We start from the raw sequence: 19,483 nt of genomic DNA, 5'->3' as shown, positions 1-19,483 counted from the left end.
TAGGCTAATTTCTACAGACATAAATCCTCTCCACCCAGCCAAAAGTCATGATCAGAGCTCAAGGACACATTCCAGCCAGGCAAAAACATTCAGGGTGCAAGGCAGGGAGAGCAAAGGGTGTGGTCTCAGTTCCGAGGGCCAGATAGAGAGGCCTGGGGGCCACACTGGTCCCCGAGGCCTGAGGTTGCCTCCCCCTGCCTAGCATTCAAAATTTGCCAGGCAAATTTTGCACCTGGCTAATGGCCACTTAGGGACGCGGGTGGTGCTGTGGGTTAAACCACAGAGCCTAGGACTTGCCAATCAGAAGGTCGGCAGTTCGAATCCCCATGATGGAGTGAGCTCCTGTTGTTCAGTCCCAGCTCCTGCCAACCTAGCAGTTTGAAAGCACATCAAAGTGCAAGTAGATAAATAGGTACTGCTCCGGCGGGAAGGTAAACGGCGTTTCCGTGTGCTGCTCTGGTTCGCCAGAAGCGGCTTAGTCATGCTGGCCACATGACCCGGAAGCTGTACGCCGGCTCCCTCGGCCAATAAAGCGAGATGAGCGCCGCAACCCCAGAGTCGTCCGCGACTGGACCTAACGGTCAGGGGTCCCTTTACCTTTATTGGCCACTTATGACCAAGTGAAGATGCCCAGGCACCAGGATGGCGCCTGACGTCTCCTCCGCCTGGAGGTGCATGCCTAGGGATCCTTGGATCTTGACCGTTTTCACACCAGCAACACATCCTGTAGAATTCTACCTGTTATGTTTTAACTGCACAATCAGAATGAAGTTCAGGAACAAAGAAGCCGTATTGAGAAATACAGCTTTTGAGCCGTCTGGCCACGAAATGGCAACTAGGCATTCTGTTTTGGCGACCCCAACCCTGGTTTAAGGAGCCATTTGGCGCCTAGCTTATATATCTGAGTTTCTAACATGCCCCTGTCCTAGAGAACTGCTGCCAGGTGACACCAAGCCAGATGAGCAAGAATTGGGAAATCCCAGAATATTTTATCGGTCAAGTCACATGCTGGATTTTTAACAGAGAAATGGCAGGGAAATGGGAGAGAGAGTAAAGTCACAGACCCGAAGATGTTTCACCTGTCACAGCAACAGAAATAAAAGGCACCTCTTGAAAGGTCCTTCAAAGCCACCTGCCAGCGATGAACAACACAGTGCCTTCTGGATGTTGTTGTACTACGACGCTTGGTATTCTTGACCACCACTGACCATGCTCAGGTCCAAGCAACCTGTATTTCAACACCATCCCGAGGGCACAAACATCACATACAGCAGTACCGTAAACACCATGTGCTACCTCAGTGAATTCGGTGCCAAGCAAAAACCCCAATTCCTGTGGGAATCAATGCAAAATTAACACCAGCATAAACTGCACAAATTAAAGCAACTTATATATCTTACCTGGTGTAGCTAATTATGTTTTTGCTAGTCATGATGGACATGAGTTGAGTTGGGGTGGGGGAGAAGAAGGTATGCACACCAGGAAGTGACAGTGATTTTTAGTATGGCTGCACATGCACTTTGGAACTCCCTGCCTATTGACATTAGGCAGACGCCTTCAATGAACTCTTTCCAGTGCTTACCTAAAACATTTTTGTTCAGGCAAGGCTCTCCAGACAGGTAGAATGTGGGCATGGGTTTTAATTTGCCAATTTTAATTAACACCTGTTTTTTTTAAAAACTGTCTTTTTCTAACCACTTCAATTTTTAAAAAGTTTTTGTAAACTGCTTAGAGGCTTTGTTACAATCGAGTGGCATGTAAATGCTGTGAATCAAATAAATGAAACAAAATGAAAAATTTCCTGCTTTCGAGATTGTACCTGCCATTGCCCTCTGCAACAATAAGGGCTAGAAACTTGACGGATGCTTTTAAAAATGAAGGCTGAGATTCCCTAGGAGCGGCATTCCAGGCTTCACCCCTGAGCTCCTGTGGAATCGTGAGATACGTACGTTCTCACCTGCACGATCAGTCGGGAGGTATCTTCAGTGGAGTACTAGGAAAAATCTGAAGCAATAACATCTGGAAGTGTATCTGTTAGCAGGACAGCAGGTGCTGGTTCACTATGGCGCCTATATTTAAATTGTCTCCTCGCCGATGGTTTAGAGTTTATCTCTATGGTCTCTCCAATGGCACCACAATTCACGCCCAAGGAAGCAGCTGCAAGATCCCCATTCATAGTGCGTCCATTTTGCACCCCATTCTCCGAAAAGTATCTCCCCAAAATCCTTGCAGGACTGGAACTGCAAAGGGGCAGGAAATTATGGGAACAAATCAAGAAAGAAAAAACAGCAACAACATCCTTTAAGAGGCCCACGTGAAAAATAAAAAAATTGCACTTCTTTTAAAAAAAATAGGGAGGGAAAAAAAGATGCAATTTCCAAGTAACTAGAGGATGGGTAGCGAGATCCTGAGCTTTTGTTTATACTACCATTTGGGTACCAGAGTGTTCTTCTGGAAGCTTACAGCCAAGGCTGACACAAGCAGGTTGCAACAGAACGGGTGGGTGAGATGGTGGTTTCAAGGTCCAGAGGTGGCGGTTTCGAGGTCTCTAGAGAACGCTCAGCAGCTGCTATCAGACGCCGTCCAGCCCCTCAAAATCGGATTATTTTCCTGGGGCTGCATTAAGAGCTGCCAGATTTCTGGGCTAGACCCAGCAAAGGTGTCGTGAGATAAACAAAGAGGCTGTGGTGTGAGAGACCCTCAATGCAATTTTAAAGGCTCCACCGAGTCCTCCCGGCTGGTCGCTGGCACCCGCCCAAGCCACCCTGTCTTCTCCGGATCCCCGGACCTGTCAAGCAAGCTCTCTCCTTCCTTCTGTTTGCTGCTGCTGCTGCTTGTCAGAAAGAGAAGTGTCACGGATGCATCAAAATCCGTCCAGCAATTGCAAGAAGGGAGCTTGGGGTGGGGGGTGGGGAACCCTCTTTTTTCCGGGAGGAGAAGCTGCCTTAAGAGGGGGGGGGGATCATAATACAGATGCTTATCCCCCCCCCCTTTTTAGCTGAATTACTGGAGGCAAGGGGGAAGAGGAGGAGAAACGCAGCAGTCACTTGCCCTTTAAACAAAAACACACACACACATGCAAGTCCAGGCTTCGCTTTTTCTTTTTGCAAAGGAGGCTGGACCCAGCGAGGAGGCACACGCTCCCTTCAAACACCATAGATGGAAGAGCTCAATTATCCAGGCCCCTTTCCTGGCAGACCGCTTCTCTGTTTTGCATCCACAGCTTGCCTTTTTAAAGCAGCGGTTGAAGAGGAGAGATCAGGACGGAGGATGGTGCTTGTCTTATGGCCCCACCCCTTCCCTCTCCTCTAGCCACGCCTCTGGGGCACTTGGCCCCTCCCACCCGCTTCCCAAAAGAGGCCTGTTTTCATTTCACGCATTCCACAAGATTTATACACCGCCTGATTGGGGAGGGAAGCCGCACAAAGCGGTTTGCAAAGAGACTAAAACGGCAAGATGATCGGCAGAAACGACCCTACGCAACAATCAAAGGATAAAATCGGCGCTAAACAAAATGACAGATTGAAACAGGCACCCACATTCCACACGTCTGCGTAGGCTTGTGGGGACAAAAACGGTTTTCGCATGCGCCAAAAAGAGCACAGTGGTGTCAGTAGGCGGGGAGTTCCAGAGTTTAGGTGCTGCCACACTATAAGGCTGTTTTTTTACAAACACGGAAAGGGAATGAAGTGGCACCTGGAAGAGTGCCAGTTCCGCAGACAGATAATATAAACGTGGAAATATGAAAAGAAAAAGAAAATATGACGTGAGTACAGGCAGAGTACTTTCCTCTCACCACACAGCCTTTTGGGAATTCTATGAGTAGCCTTAGACAGGGATAAGCCATATATTTTGCAGAGAGTTTGGTTCCAGTTTGTAGCTCACCCAGCTCCTAAGCAATCCAGGCAAAGAATTATTTCCTTGCAATCATCCTGTTTTAAAAAGTTACTTTGGTTCTTAGGCTACTTACAGCTCCTCCAGTTCCCTCTGTATAAAAGCATTTTAGTTACAGTTGTTCACCGGTTCAAAATCTATTTTTCCCTGTAAAATTGTTATTTTACTGTGCTCAATAAACCTCCTTTAAAAATATATATAGCTGCAGCAGCAAGGTATGATCAACACAGTATAAAAAAATGTAATGCCATAACAGGTCTTTTCCAACCATCATTCGATGATGCGGTGTCGAGCAATCGTTGCCCCCACGCTACCCAAAGCTTTCCCCACCACTTTCCTTACTGCAAACAGACCAGGGTATTGGGGGGGGGGAGAGAAAGTGGGCTTGCCACGCAAGAGCGTGAATCAACTTTAATTGCATAAACTGAATTTGCCAGTATGTGATTGAACACCACGCACAAAAGAGTGACCACCTGGACTCGCCCTTAGGGTACATCTAGGCCACATATTTAAAGCACAGGGTTTCCCCCTAAGAATCATGAGAAGAACCGTTCGCCCTTGCAAAGCTATAACTCCCAGCACCCTTAAACTACAATTCCCAGGGTTCTCTGGGGGAAGCCATGTGCTTAAAATGTGTGGTGTGGATGTGACTTTAGTTAAGGATGGAACATAGAATCATAAAATTGGAAAGGACCCCGAGGGTCATCTTGTCCAACCCCCGGCAATGTAGGAATCCTGGAAGCTGCTTCCACAGGATCAGGCCACTATGGTCCATCGAGCTTGGTACTACCTACACTGATAGGCAGAGGCTAGCCAGTGTTTCAGGCAGGAGTTTCTCCCCACCATACCTGGAGACGCCAGGGATCGAACCCGGGACCCTCTGCATGCAAGGCAAATGCTTTGCCCCTGAGCTACTGCCCTCAGTTGCTCCTTTACATGTGAAATGTCCCTTTGGCTTGTTATGGAGATGCTGAACTGCCCTGCATTGTTGTGAGATGTAAATAAAAACACCGTAAAATAAAGGATGTGAGCGGGGAGGGCAGCGGAGGCCCAAAGGCTTTTACAGCAGAGCCATTTTAAACCAGTCAATGCAACTGACTGGTTAGTAGCTGGCGGGTCTGTTAAAAAACAACAGCAACCCAACCATTTTAACTGGGTTTTAGGAACATAGGAAGTTCATACTGAGTCAGGCCATTGGTCCATCTAGCTTAGTGACCAGCACTAGCTCTCGGGGGGGGGGCATTTCCAGCCCTACCTGGGAGTTGTTGGGGAATGAAATTGAGACCTTCTGCATGTGAAGCAGATGATCTAACCACGGAGTTAGGGCCATGAACACCACCTGCCATTTTCTTCCCCTGTAGTTACCCATCTTGCATTCTCCTAACCTTTACAGAACAAAGCAGACACCCTTGGCAGGTATGAGGTCACCTTTTGTTGCCAGTAAATAGTACAAAAGAGAGGGGGAGGGAAGGAGACGCTCATATGCCAATACCTGAGGTTGCATTTTTAGGTCTTTTAACAATCGAGTTGGACAACCATGTTTAGAGGGTAAACAGACAGCTGGAAAGCAAGGACTTTACACCTTCAGTTTTCAAAGGAAGGACAAACACCAATGCATTTTTTAAATTTCTTTTTGCCCTCCGAACGCCCCTCCTGTCTCAAGAGAGAATGGAGTGCACCTCTGGGGGTGAAGTGAAACCGGACAGAAGTGACCTCTGGGGGCGCAACCCTGGACAGTCTTTGCCCAGCTGCCACTAATAAGGCCAGGAAACTCGTGAATTGAGCGGTGACACGGAAGGTGGAAATGCTGAAGGGCTGGGTGATTGCGCACCCTGCCATTATGTTCGGCAAAGAGGCCTTGTTCCGTGACAATGGCGTACATCTTTCCAATCGGGGAAATGATGTTTGGTTGGCCGATGTCATTGAGGGTATTAGGTGTTGTGCAGTTGTGAGGGTATTGGCAGCGAGCCTTTGGCTCGAGTGGCGGTTAGGCATTGGTAAAACCTGGTTCTGAGGAGGGGAGGTGTGGCCATCACCTGCCCCTCCATTTTAAGGGTATTCCCCTACAGCAGCCTTTCTCAACCTGCGGGTCCCCAGATGTTATTGAACTACAACTCCCATCACCCCTGGCTGGCAAGGCCAGAGCTCAGGGATGATGGGAGTTGTAGACCAACAACATCTGGGGACCCACAGGTTGAGGACCGCTGCCCCACAGGGATCCGGAGGTGCGGACCTTGTTCGATGCCTGGGTAGGGGCTAGGGCCATACCACGACCCCATCGGGACCCTGGGGGAGCTTTGAGTTGATGTACATTAACAGGCCTCCCCCTACTGGTAGTTGACCCTTACTGTACTTCCTGCATGGCAGGTAGGAGTCAGATATAGTCTGTGCAATTCCATTGCCTAAGCCAATACCACTCACATTCTGTAACCAATAAAGTTGTGACCTTAATTCACCCATTAACCTAAAATACTGATGTTTTATGGGGGAACTCAGATCCTTGACTTGCAACTCCTGGGCTACCCAGATGACAAGACCCACCCCTCTCAGTCTTGATGATGTGGTCCCAAAGGAAAGAAGAGCACTAGCTTGGCTGCAGGAGTTGCTGGAAGAAGGTGTCCAACTGTCTTAGGGACTCCGGATTTGTGTAGGGTTTGCTCCTTAGCCTTTTTTTCTCCCAAAGACAACCCGCAAGGGAGCGGAGCTTTAGGGTCAAAGTTTCCCTTCTCCTAGACAAGCCCTATCTGTCCCTTATTTCCCTCTACATCACATGCAGAAACTACCTTCTTCACCGTTGGACCCACTATTGGTCTCACCCACCAGCTACTCTCACCTGGTTTAGCTGGCCAGTCAAAGTCATTCCCTGGGGGATGGGGTGGCCGCTGTCGCATGCTGACAGCTTCTAGCAGCCACAGGCGAGAGCTGAGTGTGTGTGGGGGGGGGGGAGGACACCAATGCACCCTTCATAGAATCATGGTGCCAGAAGAGACCATGGTGGTTATCTAGTCCAGGGTGCAAACCTCTGACCTGTGGCCAAAATGCAGAAAGAGGTACATTCGCATAAATATTAGCAGATCCCGTCACTTCCAGCACAACGCAGGCTGAGTCAACAGGGCCTTGCATTGTTGACAAAGCTCAGGAACAAGTAGCTGGCAGAAGGACACGTGTCTGTCCCAGGCCAGATTTGGCAATGAGGCCGCATTTCCCTTGCCCCTCAAAAAAATGTCGCACCAGCAAAAAAATAAAATAAAAGTTGCTGATTTGGCTAGGGACACACTAGCAAGAGAGAAAAAGCTGGAGAAGTTTCAGAAATGGGTGACTGAAATGATCAACGGGTTGGAACAGCTCACCAGCGAAGAAACGGTAAAACTTTTTTTGGGGGGGGGAGGAGTCAAATAAAGTGAATGCAGGCGGGGGGACACCTGATAGAGGTGAATAAAATGAGGTATGGGGCTGAGAAAAGAGATAAAGGTTATACTTCTTCTCTCATGATAGAACAGAGGTTCAGAATGGAATTTTTCACACATCAGAGAGAACTGTGGGATTTGCTCCCAGGAAGATGTACTGATGGCCACAAACTTGGGTGTCTTAGAAAAGTTATCAGACAGATTCATAGAGGATTCATCTACTAGCCACAATGACCATCTTCTCCCACTACTGTTGGAGGAAGGAGGCCTCTGATTACTAGTCGACAGGGAATCCCAAGTGGGGAGAGTTGCTGTTGAGCTCAGGTCTTGGCTATGGTCTTTGCAGAAGCATCTGATGAACCACTGTAAGAACAGGATGCTGGACTATACGGGCCATTGGGTCTTCCTATGTCATTCAGACCAGTAGTGATGTATGGAAGTGAGAGCTGGACCATAAAGAAGGCTGATCGCCAAAGAATTGATGCTTTTGAATTATGGTGCTGGAGGAGACTCTTGAGAGTCCCATGGACTGCAAGAAGAACAAACCTATCCATTCTTAAGGAAATCAGCCCTGAGTGCTCACTGGAAGAACAGATCCTGAAGCTGAGGCTCCCATACTTTGGCCACCTCATGAGAAGAGAAGACTCCCTGGAAAAGACCCTGATGTTGGGAAAGATGGAGGGCGCAAGGAGAAGGGGACGACAGAGGACAAGGTGGTTGGATAGTGTTCTCGAAGCTACCAGCATGAGTTTGACCAAACTGCAGGAGGCAGTGGAAGACAGAAGTGCCTGGCGTGCTCTGGTCCATGGGGTCACGAAGAGTTGGACACGACTAAACGACTAAACAACAACAACATGTCGTTCAGAAAACCCATCCAATGCACACAAGGTACACCCCAATTTTTCACACACACACATCCCACAAATCATTAATTTATTTTTTTCCACAAATGTCCACTCCTGATTGTAAAAAAAAAGCCTCTGCCACTGAAACTGAATTCTAGCTACACTGGGAAACTCAAAAAATATAGGGCATCTAATATAGGGCACCAGAGAATTCTCTGAATAATGGATGCTCCTCAAAATAAAATAAAGAAGGGTCTCTGGCAGTCCCAAGCAGGACTGATGGCTTACAGTCACTGCAAGCCTTTTCTCCCAAAGGCTCGCCAAAGTCAGCTGAATGAAGCAGGCAGACATACAGACATCATTTTATTTGTATGCCACCTTTCCACAGTTCAAACCATGCTCCAGGCGGCTTACCTAAAACCCCACATAACTACAACGAAAGTACAGTCATACCTCGGGTTCCAGATGCTTTGGGTTGCGCGATTTTGGGTTGCACACTGTGCCGAACCCGGAAGTACCGGAACGGGTTACTTCCGGGTTTCAGCACTTGCGCATGCACAGAAGCGCCAAATCGCGACCGGCGCATGTGCAGACGCGGCGCTGTGGGTTGCGAACACTGCAGGTTGCAAACGTGCTTCCCGCACGGATCACGTTCGCAACCCGAGCGTCCACAGTAGTTGTAAACAGTAAGCAAAACATTAAAAATATATAACCAAACTGAACAATTTCCACATAAATCATAACAGGACCTAAAATGATGATACAAAAAACCAACAGCAACTCCCCAGCCCAAAAGTCTGTTCAGCAACCTCAGCTTTTGCAGCTGGAGTCAGTCCAGGCTCTGCCCTCCCAGGCCAAGTGGGGAAAGGCCTTCCAGGACTCATAGCCAAGATGGGTGCATCCCTTATTGCCAGCCAGCCAGCCTTGCGATCTAGCTGCTTTTGGATTCTTTTTGTACAGCTGAATAAGGAAAGCTCATCACTTCTGGGTACCCCTGTCCTGGCAACACCACCACCTTTTAAGTACACTCACTGAGCATCACGCCCTCCCATCAGCAAGCATGCCCTGTATTGTGAAGTGATGCTGTGCAGATAAAAACCATGGAACTGTGGAGTTGGAAGGGACCCCCAAGGGTCATCATGTCCAACCCACACCAATACAGTGGTACCTCGGGTTACATACGCTTCAGGTTACTAACCCAGAAATAGTACCTCGGGTTAAAAACTTTGCTTCAGGATGAGAACAGAAATCGTGCTCTGGCGGCGCGGCAGCAGCAGGAGGCCCCATTAGCTAAAGTGGTGCTTCAGGTTAAGAACAGTTTCAGGTTTAGAACGGACCTCCGGAACGAATTAAGTACTTAACCTGAGGTACCACTTTACAGGAATTACAGCTAAAGACTGTTGGAAAACCTCCAATAAGGGAGAGTCTACAACCTTCTAAGGGAGTCCATTCCACAGTCGAACAGCTTTTACGGTCAAGAAAGGTACTCCTAATGGTTAGCTGGAATCTCCTTTCTTGTAATTTGTATTGATTGGTCTGGTTCCTACCCTCTGGAACAGCAGAAAACAAGAAAAGCACATCTTTGCGTATACACAGGAAGGATAGGGAACCTCAGGCCCAGAGGCTGAATGTGCCCCTGCAGCCCTCTGTCCGGCCCTCAGGATTCTCTTCAGGCCACACTCCCTCACTGCCGTGTTTTTGATTGGCTAGAATGTGTCCTTGCATTCTCATAATCCTTCTTGCCTGCCTGGACGCAGGACAGAGGTGCATGTGAGGAAACTACTGTAAAATTGACATTTGCTGCCCCACCCACTTTTGTCTCTGGCCCCGCCCACTACAAGCATGAGGCCCCTGGAAGGGAATGTGGCCAGTGGTCTGCACCAACTCAGGCTATGGCGACAAGATCGGGCGGGTAATGTGGTAGCACAACATTCCCCACCTCCCCTTCTAGGCTTTGCCACCCAGCCTTGCAATTAGCCACTGGCCTGGTCGCCTGTGGCAAGTTGGGGGTGGGGAGGAGGGAAGTCACCCCCTGGGTAATCAGAAGAATGTCTCAGATAAAGAGAAAGCTGGGGTGTGGTTGTTTCCTCTTGGTAACCACCTCTGGAGTTTCAAAAACCACCAGCTCACTACCTGGGCCCTGAAAAACAGAGCTATCACAGCTGCCCCAAACTCCCAATCCTCTAAGGTTGGAAAGTCTCTTTCTGCTTTCATTTTTGCTAGCTTGCGTTCTTTATTCTCCTTGTGCTAGCCACAGAGTCACGCAGACCACCTAAGCTTCTGCCACCAGCAAGCAGATGAAGTCTTCTCTGATCACCCACTTTTCAAGCTCATCTCTGCCATCATATGGGCTAGGAACTTGGTTCTTTTTACAAATCAAAGCCAATAATTGCAGGGAGCTGGACTGTGGACAGAAGTACCCCGGCTCCTGCGCTTCCACCCTGGCTGTCATACACCCAGCAGCTGACACCGTCAAAACAAGCAGAAGGGATCAATATCGTTTTAGGTCAAGCATCAGAGCTTTTGGAAGGAAGTCAAATCAGTGACAAAGCTTTTGTCAAGCCCTGAACTTTTGCTTTGGGATATGAATGCATTGCTTTAACAAGGGAAGTGGGAGAGACAAAGAGAAGGCCTCTCTCCGCCCCCCCCCTTTAAACATGTCAGCGCATTTGACTCCTTAAAACACTGATTTGGCGATTTAATAACTTCTCGATCCGCTGTGCTTTGCTCTTGGAGGGACCCTATCCAACACGGTGCCTCAAAGACGACCCAGCCAGGTTCACGGTGAAAAAAGCACCGTGCCCCCAGGATTAACATTTTGCAGCATCAGCACCAAACTTCATAATTGTTTTGTTACGAAGGCGTCTCATGAGCCCGGACCTCAAGAAAACAAAGTAAAGGGCAAAAGTATCCCTTAGGAAAAAGCAGGGCAACTAACAGCAAACACATCTACTCCATATACTTCTGTGACAAAGGCATGTCCTTGATGAAAACACCAAACCATTAATTCTTGCAACCCATTAAAACAAATTTCAAGTCCAGCAAAGTATAGTGGTTAAGAGTGCAGGACCAGGACCTGAGAGACTGAGGTTCAAATCGACACTCGGTCATGAAGCTCACTGGGTGACCTTGGCCGCCACTCACCATCTTTCTCAACCCAACCTACCTTGCAAGGTTGTTGTGAGGATTTTAAAAAAGAGAGTGCGGTTGGGAAGAGAACCATGTAGTCCACCTTGAGCTCCATGCTCCCTGTCACATCAAATCAACCTTGTTGGACAACTGACCAAAGCCAGACCCCTATCCAACATGCTTTCTGCACCTCTACGAATGTACAGAGAAGCTGTAGCAGCTGTAAACTTTGGGGAGAAGGGTCAAGTTTTTTGCTTTGTTTTAAAAAGTTTGGGTTGGTGGCAGCGGTTGTAATAAATGGATAGGGGAAAGCAGCCTTGCAAATAAGGCAGTAAGTAAGTAGCCTGCAATCATCTTTTACCAGCATGATCAGACGCAGGATGGAACACTCTGTCACTGCTCTACCAGCCCACTGCTTGCAATTCCTTATCATCTATGGGGAAGAGTTGTTGGTCGGTTGTTAGAGTGTTAACTTTGCATGCAGAAGATCTCATGTTCAATCCCCAGCATCTCCAGGTAAGGCTGCGATCCCCCAAGTCTGAAATCCTGGACAGCTACTGACTGGGTAGATGCTAGTAGATAGACAGACCAAAGGGAAAAGGCAGCTTCCTATTTTCCTAAATAGTGATGTATGGAAGTGAAAGCTGGACCATAAAGAAGGCTGATCGCCGAAGAATGGATGCTTTTGAATTATGGTGCTAGAGGAGACTCTTGAGAGTTCCATGGACTGCAAGAAGAACAAACCTATCCATTCTTAAGGAAATCAGCCCTGAGTGCTCACGGGAAGGACAGATCCTGAAGCTGAGGCTCCAGTACTTTGACCACCTTATGAGAAGAGAAGACTCCCTGGAAAAGACCCTGATGTTGGGAAAGATTGAGGGCACAAGGAGAAGGGGACGACAGAGGACAAGATGGTTGGACAGTGTTCTCGAAGCTCCCAGCATGAGTTTGACCAAACCGCGGGAGGCAGTGGAAGACAGGAGTGCCTGGCGTGCTCTGGTCCATGGGGTCACAAAAGAGTCGAACAAGACTAAACGACTAAACAACAACATTTTCCTAAAAGGAGAGGGCTTAATAACTAAGACTGGGTTAGCAACTGATGCAAAAGGGCCTTCAGATCATAAACCGCAACTTTCAAGGATGCTCGGCCACTCAGATAAGGCACTTCCTCTCTCTATAGCACCTGACACAACAAACGAAGGATAGGGTCAAGGAAGAGGCAACTCAGCCAGCAGCATGTGAAAAATATCAGCTCCCACGAACAGTGTTCAAAATTAGCCAGGCAAATTTTGCACCTGGCTTTCGACCACTTACGACCAAGCAAAGATGCCTGAGTGCCTGAATGGAGCCTGGCATTTCCACCATCTGGAGGTGCATGCCTGGGGATCCTTGGATTTTGACTGCTTTCACACACTAATACCCCATTCTGTAGAATTCTACCAGTTATATTTTATCCGCACCATAGGAATGAATTTCTGGAACCAAAACGCTTCTTTCTGGGCAGCCGGAGAAGAAGCAGTCACCACTAAGAAAAAGAGGTTGGAATAGGCCAATACAGATGTGGGCTGTCCCTGGATCAAAGTGACTTTCCTTCTTTAAGTTCTCAAAGCGCTTAACCTGGCTCAAGGCTGTCAACCGAACTAGCCAGATGTTTAACTGAGAAATGATCACAGTTTGGTGCATTGTTTGAAACCTAAGACTTTAGAGCCCTCTTGCCCCAAAACGGCAACTACACATTCCGTGTTGGCAACTGCAACCTTGGTTTAAGGAGACACTTGGTGCCTAGCTGATATATCTGAGCTTCTGACACCACCCAGAAGAGGTCTCCATAAAATGGGTAGAGAACTTATGGTACACAGAGAAGGTCCCAGATTCAGCGGCAGTGTGTCCAGTTACAGAAGGGATGGGGAACTTGAAGCCCAGAAATGTAGCCCTCTAGGTCTGTCTACCTTCTACCCCTCCAAACTCTCTCTCCTCACCAGCCCTGCTTCACAATCTCCTTGCGCATTATTGCCTGACTGGAACGTGTCCTTAAACTCTGAGCATGCTTCCTGCTTGCCTGGAGAGAGGCTAGAGAGGTGGTGTGTGTGTGTGTGTGTGTGTGTGTGTGTGTGTGTGGAAAATAGTCCCATTGGCAAAGGTAAAATGGAAATTCATTCCTCTGCCCATTTTTAATTCTGGCCCCTGCCACTGGCATGTGGCCCTTTGAAGGTTTCCCAGAAGGGAATGTGATATGGGAAAGGTAACCCATCACAAGTTAAAGGATCTCAAGTAACAGGTGGCAGGCGGAGGGGGTTGGGAGAAGCCACAGAAATCACATCGGTTGATTAGAAAACCCGAAAAGTTCATTTTAGAATGGAATAATTTCAAGATTTATTTGAAAAGTAGTTGTAATCTAAGCACAGTAGTTGCCTTTGAATGATTTCTGTAACTATCGTGTATGAAAGAAAATGATATCAAAAGAGAAAAAGATAATTTTTAAAAATAATGATGAATTAAAGTAAGATGTTTATTATAAAAGAAATACGGAGAGGATGGGAAGTCATAGGTTTGTGTAGAAAACGCATAATTGAATTTGTATGCGTTTTTTGTGAACATGGACATTCTTACTGGACTGATTGAAATGAAGATAATTATGTGTTGTGTATATATGGAAAATGAACAATAAAGCATTAAAAAAATTTTAAAAACCCAAAATCCACAGGTGAGCATTTAAGGACCAACCACGATGCTATGAACTTGCAAGAAAGCTTTCGAGTTCACCACAGTTCCACATCAGGCTGGAAGTTAAGGGGAGCGGGGGAGAAGCTGGCTTGATATCGAAACCTGCATTTAGTCCATGACTTCAAGATGGAGCTAAGGAAGAGACTGGGACTTAACACGCCTCAGGACCTTAATACCTTAAGGACAGCTTCTCCCCGCACAAACGGACCCAGGCCCTGTGCTTGTCATCTGCGGCCCTTCTCCGTGTCCCCTCTCCCCGAGACGTTTGGAGGGCAGCAATGCGAGAAGGGGCCTTTTCTGTGGTGGCTCCCCGATTGTGGGATGCTCTCCCCAGGGCGGCTCGCATTACATGTCTTTGGACTCCAGGCAAAAACATTCCTCTTCACCCAGGCTAATGGCTATTAAATAATCTATGGCCTGCAAAAAGAGCGCTGTTAGTATGATGATTATTCTACTATTAGGCTGTCTGTCACCATGCTTTTTACTGTTTCTATTATGCTTTTCTCATTGAGGCTTTGTAATGTGTCTTTAATGTTGTCCAACGCCCTCAGATCTTTCGATAAAGGACGGTATATAAATTGAATTAACAACAACAACAACGACAGGTTTCTATGAAGAGTTCAGGTTGTGCTACAGTTGCTCCTGGGACCAGGAAGTAAACAACAGCCGATCGCCCCCCATTTTTCTAGAACACAGTACATTCCAGACAGACAACACTGTTTGAGATGGGTGGGAGTGCAGGATTGTGAGGAACGGGGCCTGCGGAGGGTCCCGAGGGCCAGACAGATATGCCCAGAGGGCTGCATTCAGACATGAGGTCAGGGCAGCCTATGTTCCCCCCCAGATTCGCAAGGACCGGGCCCTTCTCCCGAAGCAAGAGCAGATCAGCGGGAGTTAAGCCTAATCCGCCCTGATGGTCTCAGGCCCACAGGGCAACAACTGCCAGGAAGCAGAACGAATTGAGTAGCGAACTGTCTCAACACTGAGATCCTCTGTGTGTGTGTGTGTGTGTGTGTGTGTGTGTGTGTGTGTAAACAAAAAGGAGAGAAAAAGGATTGGGGTTTAGCGACACTGACTGGCGAGTGAGCACCCAACTGTACAGAAAGCGTTTATTCCCAATGACTGGATGCCTGGAATATTTCGGAAGGAGGCAAGGTGGCTCTTAGGAAACTGGAGGGAAAGACAAACCACTGTTTGTTCTTTTGGGGCCATCTAAGTTCTCCACTGTCAACTCCGGGGACAGGGAAACTTTCTGCAGCACAGGGGCCATGTTAACTTCCGAGAAGCCTTCCAGGGGCCAGATGCTAGTGGTTTGGGGAAGGTGAGAGCAGGTGGAACAATGAATGTAAATGTCCGCTTTGTTCAGAAGGCTGGTTTCCACACATACATACACACACCCCTTCCTGTCCTCCATGTGGGCAAGCCATGAGGCATGCGCAGAGTTCAAGGACCCGTTCCAGCCAGACAAAAACACTCAAAGAAGGTGTGGAGAGTTCCGGAGACCACAGAATAGACCTGGAGGGCCGCAGTTGGGTTCCACACCTGAGGGTTATCAATCCCAGGTCCGCAGGGATGGACAGAAGATCCCCAGGATTTCAGCCCAACCTGGCGATGCCCCGGGAGATCAAACCTGGGACCCTCTGCAGGCAAAGCTGGTGATCCACCGTTTTGTGACCTCTGCACTGACATGGGAAGAACACAGCCCTGTGGCCTAAAACTGGTGTGTGTGTGTGTGTGTGTGTGTGTGTGTGTGTGTGCTTAAAGAGATTTTTCACAGCACATTAAAAACTATATACGAAACAACTGGCTTGTTTTTTGGCCTCTGTCTGTCTCAAGAGACAGTGGAGTGCACCTCTGAGGGTGAAGTCAAAACGCTGTGTTAGTAGCACTGAGGTGACCTCCCCAGGGCACAAACCTGGGCAGTATGCATTGCATGGAGGTCCTGGGCTGCCCAGACAACAGGACTCCCCTCTTGGCCTTGCTAATGTGGTCCAAAGGAAAGCAGAGCAAAACGTTTGGCCCCCGCTTGGCTGCAGGAGTTGCCGAAAGTAGGCGTACAAAGTGCCAGTCTTAGTGACTCCACTCTGGATTTGTGTAGGGTTCACTCCTAAGCCTTTTCTTCTCCCAAAAATGTGTTGCAAAGTAGCAGGTACAGATTTTCTCTCTCTACAGGAGTAACTAAAAATAAAAGTTCACACAATTGTGTGTGCATGCCCATGCACATAAAGGTAAAGGCACCCCTGTCCATTAGGTCCAGTAGTGGACGACTCTGGGGTTGCGGCGCTCATCTTGCTTTATTGGCCAAGGGAGCCGGCGTACAGCTTCCGGGTCATGTGGCCAGCATGACTAAGCTGCTTCTGGCGAACCAGAGCAGTGCACGGAAACGCCGTTTATTTTCCCGCTGGAGTGGTACCTATTTATCTACTTGAACTTTGACGTGCTTTCGAAACTGCTAGGTTGGCAGGAGCAGAAAGTAAGTAATGGGAGCTCACCCCATCCTGGGGACTGGAACTGCCGACCTTCTGATCGGCAAGTCCTAGGCTCTGTGGTTTAATGCCCATGCACATACACACACACAAATAACTATTTTGAATAAATTCAGATACTGACTGGGGTGAAAAATCTCCTGAGAAGGATTGTTGAAAGAAGCAAGTCCCAAGATTCAATCCCTGACCTGTTAAAGGGACCGAGAACAAGTGATGAAGCAGATCTTTCCCTGCCAAAGGACCCCAAACAGCCTTTCCAAGTCAGAGAGAGAAATCCCAGGTTGGATGGAAGAAGCCTGGCCTGGCAGAAAAAAGCAGCTCGCATCTTCGCTCTCTCCAAAAAGTCATTTGTCACCTTCATTTCTCCCTTACACACACACCCTGCAAACCATTCCCTGCACTCCTCCATCTAATACTTAAGATTGTAAGGCCCTTGGGGGTTGCATCCAGCCACATTTCACTCAGAGCTGACAGCCTGAAATTAATGGCCCAAATTCTGCTCCGTCCATGAACTTCAATAGGTCTACTCTGAGTAGGACTAAATTGTGGCAAGGACCACCCCCTTCTTATTTCACTCTGCAAAAAGTACCAGGTAATATAGAACCAGGTATTATAATTATTCCCAATTAATTTTTTTAAAAATTATAGTACCTTCTCCATTGAAAAAACCTAAGGTGCTTTAAAAGGAATGTACAAGAACAGCAACATGCAATAAAATTTCATTTTCCAACAACTTTTTAAGTGGACATATTTTATTTTATCCATTCTTTATTCGTACCAGATTTGAAACTGATTTTTTATACGTATATATATATTAAATCGGTAGTATCCGATGCTAGCCGTACTCAGAGTAGACCCACTGGGGTTAAGAGATATGGCTAACTTAGATTCATTAATTTTGATGGGTCTGCTCTGTGTAGGACTACAACCCTGCATCTTTATATTGCTGATTTCCTTCCCCACACCATCCAACACACACTTTGTTCATTACTTTGGGGTGTTTCATGAAAAGTGATTCATAACTGAAATAACAATTATGAACATTTTGGGAAGGTGGAAAAAAAACAAAGCAAGCATCACAAAGCCAACCAATTAGAAATTTTAAATGCATGCATTTTAAAAATAAATTTAGGTACATTTTAATTTGTTTGCTCTTAAGTCCCATTTCATTACTGCTTTACTGGTTTCATGCTTTGTTTTTTGCTTTGATTGTATTTCTTATTGCTTTCAGGTTGCAGAAAAGCTTGGGGGGGGTTATATATTAAGCGGCTTATAAACGCTTTTAAATAAACATATAGTTAAAGAGAGACACACAGAGATGCTGGTAGAGGTCATCCGCGGAATAGCATCAATTTATGATTATCCCATAAAGCTGCAATCCTAAGCCCACTTAGCCTGGGAGTAAAGTCCCACTGAATTCAATGGGACTTAAATCCAAATAGATATTTGTTAGGACTGCTCTCTAAGGGTTCCCCAGGCATCCTCAACATTCTCCTCCACTCTGGGAAGGAGAGAGAAAACCCCAGCTTCTTTCCAAAACCACACGGATGTCCCACACAATCAACAGGTACCAACAACATCTTAACCTTTTCTGGTATAAATCTCCCATACCAATGAGGCACAAAGCGGGTGGAAACAGCAGCAAATCCACAGGAAAAAAGCGTAAATAACTATGGTACCAAGTTAAAGGTCTGTACAACCCATGTCTCAGTTTGAAGGCAGATTGCCAGCCCCACTCTGGGAGATTTCTTCTTCTTCTAAATTCTGGATAGGGGGAAAATCATGCAGAGATCCTTCTCAGCCCACAGCAAGAGGAGATTCCTGACCCTGGCTATCCATGCTCAAGAAATGTCCTGCTTAAACCTCATCTTACCCCCTTTTGCTGGCCAATAGCCACCAATATTTTCTTATTTTTTAAGCCTTGCAGGTTCTGCTTGGATTGGGGACCCCAGCTGTCCTGTTTAGCAAACTCTGCCAATAAAATCCCTCCAAAGCAATAGATAGATAGATAGATAGATAGATAGATAGATAGATATTTAGGTCACCTAATCCCTTTCCTCTGAAAGACCCTTCCTCGCCTAACCAACCCTTGGAAATAGCTTTAAGCCAGTCCTCCACCCACTGAGCACATTTAAACATTTGCAGCCAGGTGGGAAGGTATAGGAAATACAAGAGAGTCCCACAAAACGCCCCTGGTAGCTCCCTGCCACCAGAGAGGAGTTGCCAACTTATGCACCGGCCTCCCGCAGCTGTGCCCGTTTTGCAGGGAAGCCGCGCGCAAAAGCCCACATTTTAGGCTCCCTTTGTCCACCTGCCAGGAGGGGCTGCGGCTGGGATCTGTCGTGGATCTGGCACGCCAAGCCATCGCAGCTGCCGCTCTGCTTGTTTCAAGGGCGGCTTTTAAGAGCACAGGAGCCACGGCAAGTTGTTTATCTGTGGTCATCTGGCAACTCCCTCCCTCCCCTCCGAGCAGCTCTGCAGATCCCTCTCCCCCGGAATCCAAACTTACTGCAAAGTTTCTCTCCCGAGGCAGCGCCTGATCCACTCTCTCCTCGGAGATGCTTTCTCTCCCCAAAGCTGTTAAGCAGTTCCCTCTTGAGTCCGGCAGCCTCTGCCTCTGCTGCTCCTCCCCGCCCCCCCCCTCTTTTGAGCTTCCTGTTCCTTCCTTTGCAGCAAGCTCAAAAAGCAACCAGTACATGCACACGCACCCACACACCCCTTTCCCTGAATCTTTTGGGCGTCCCTATGACCGCCTGAGGGCGCAAAGGCTTCCGGGAATTGTAGTTCTCCTTCTCCAAGCAAAGCAGGCATCTTGAGGTTCCAAAAACTCCATTTCCCAGCAGGCACCGCGCCACGCTCTGGTTGCTAGCACGAACCAGCCCGGGGGTGTTTAATTTTTTTCCCTTCTAAACTCCCTCCCCTGTCGGTGGTGTGGAAAGGTTTGGGAATGCCCAAGGACAAGCGCCATCTCGTGGGGTTGCTTTGTTGTGTAAGCGGG

The 19,483-nt window shown here is 47.7% G+C and overlaps 1 protein-coding gene across 2 annotated transcripts in view; it reads right to left on the bottom strand.

The window, feature by feature from the left end:
- Window positions 1-19,254, bottom strand: part of MIB2 (MIB E3 ubiquitin protein ligase 2) — an 83,737-nt gene extending 64,483 nt beyond the window's left edge. Inside the window, exon 1 of one of the 2 annotated variants that reach the window (XM_083628601.1) lies at window positions 18,995-19,254. The gene's annotated coding sequence lies outside the window, so the exon portion shown is untranslated. The remainder of the gene's footprint in view (window positions 1-18,994) is intronic. The other variant, XM_083628604.1, reaches the window with a different exon arrangement.
- Between the last annotated feature and the right edge of the window lie 229 nt (window positions 19,255-19,483).

Source organism: Podarcis filfolensis (genome assembly GCF_964270895.1).
Source record: "Podarcis filfolensis genome assembly, chromosome: 8".
In the NCBI taxonomy this organism is placed as follows: domain Eukaryota; kingdom Metazoa; phylum Chordata; class Lepidosauria; order Squamata; family Lacertidae; genus Podarcis; species Podarcis filfolensis.
This window is presented reverse-complemented; position numbering and strand designations above follow the sequence as displayed.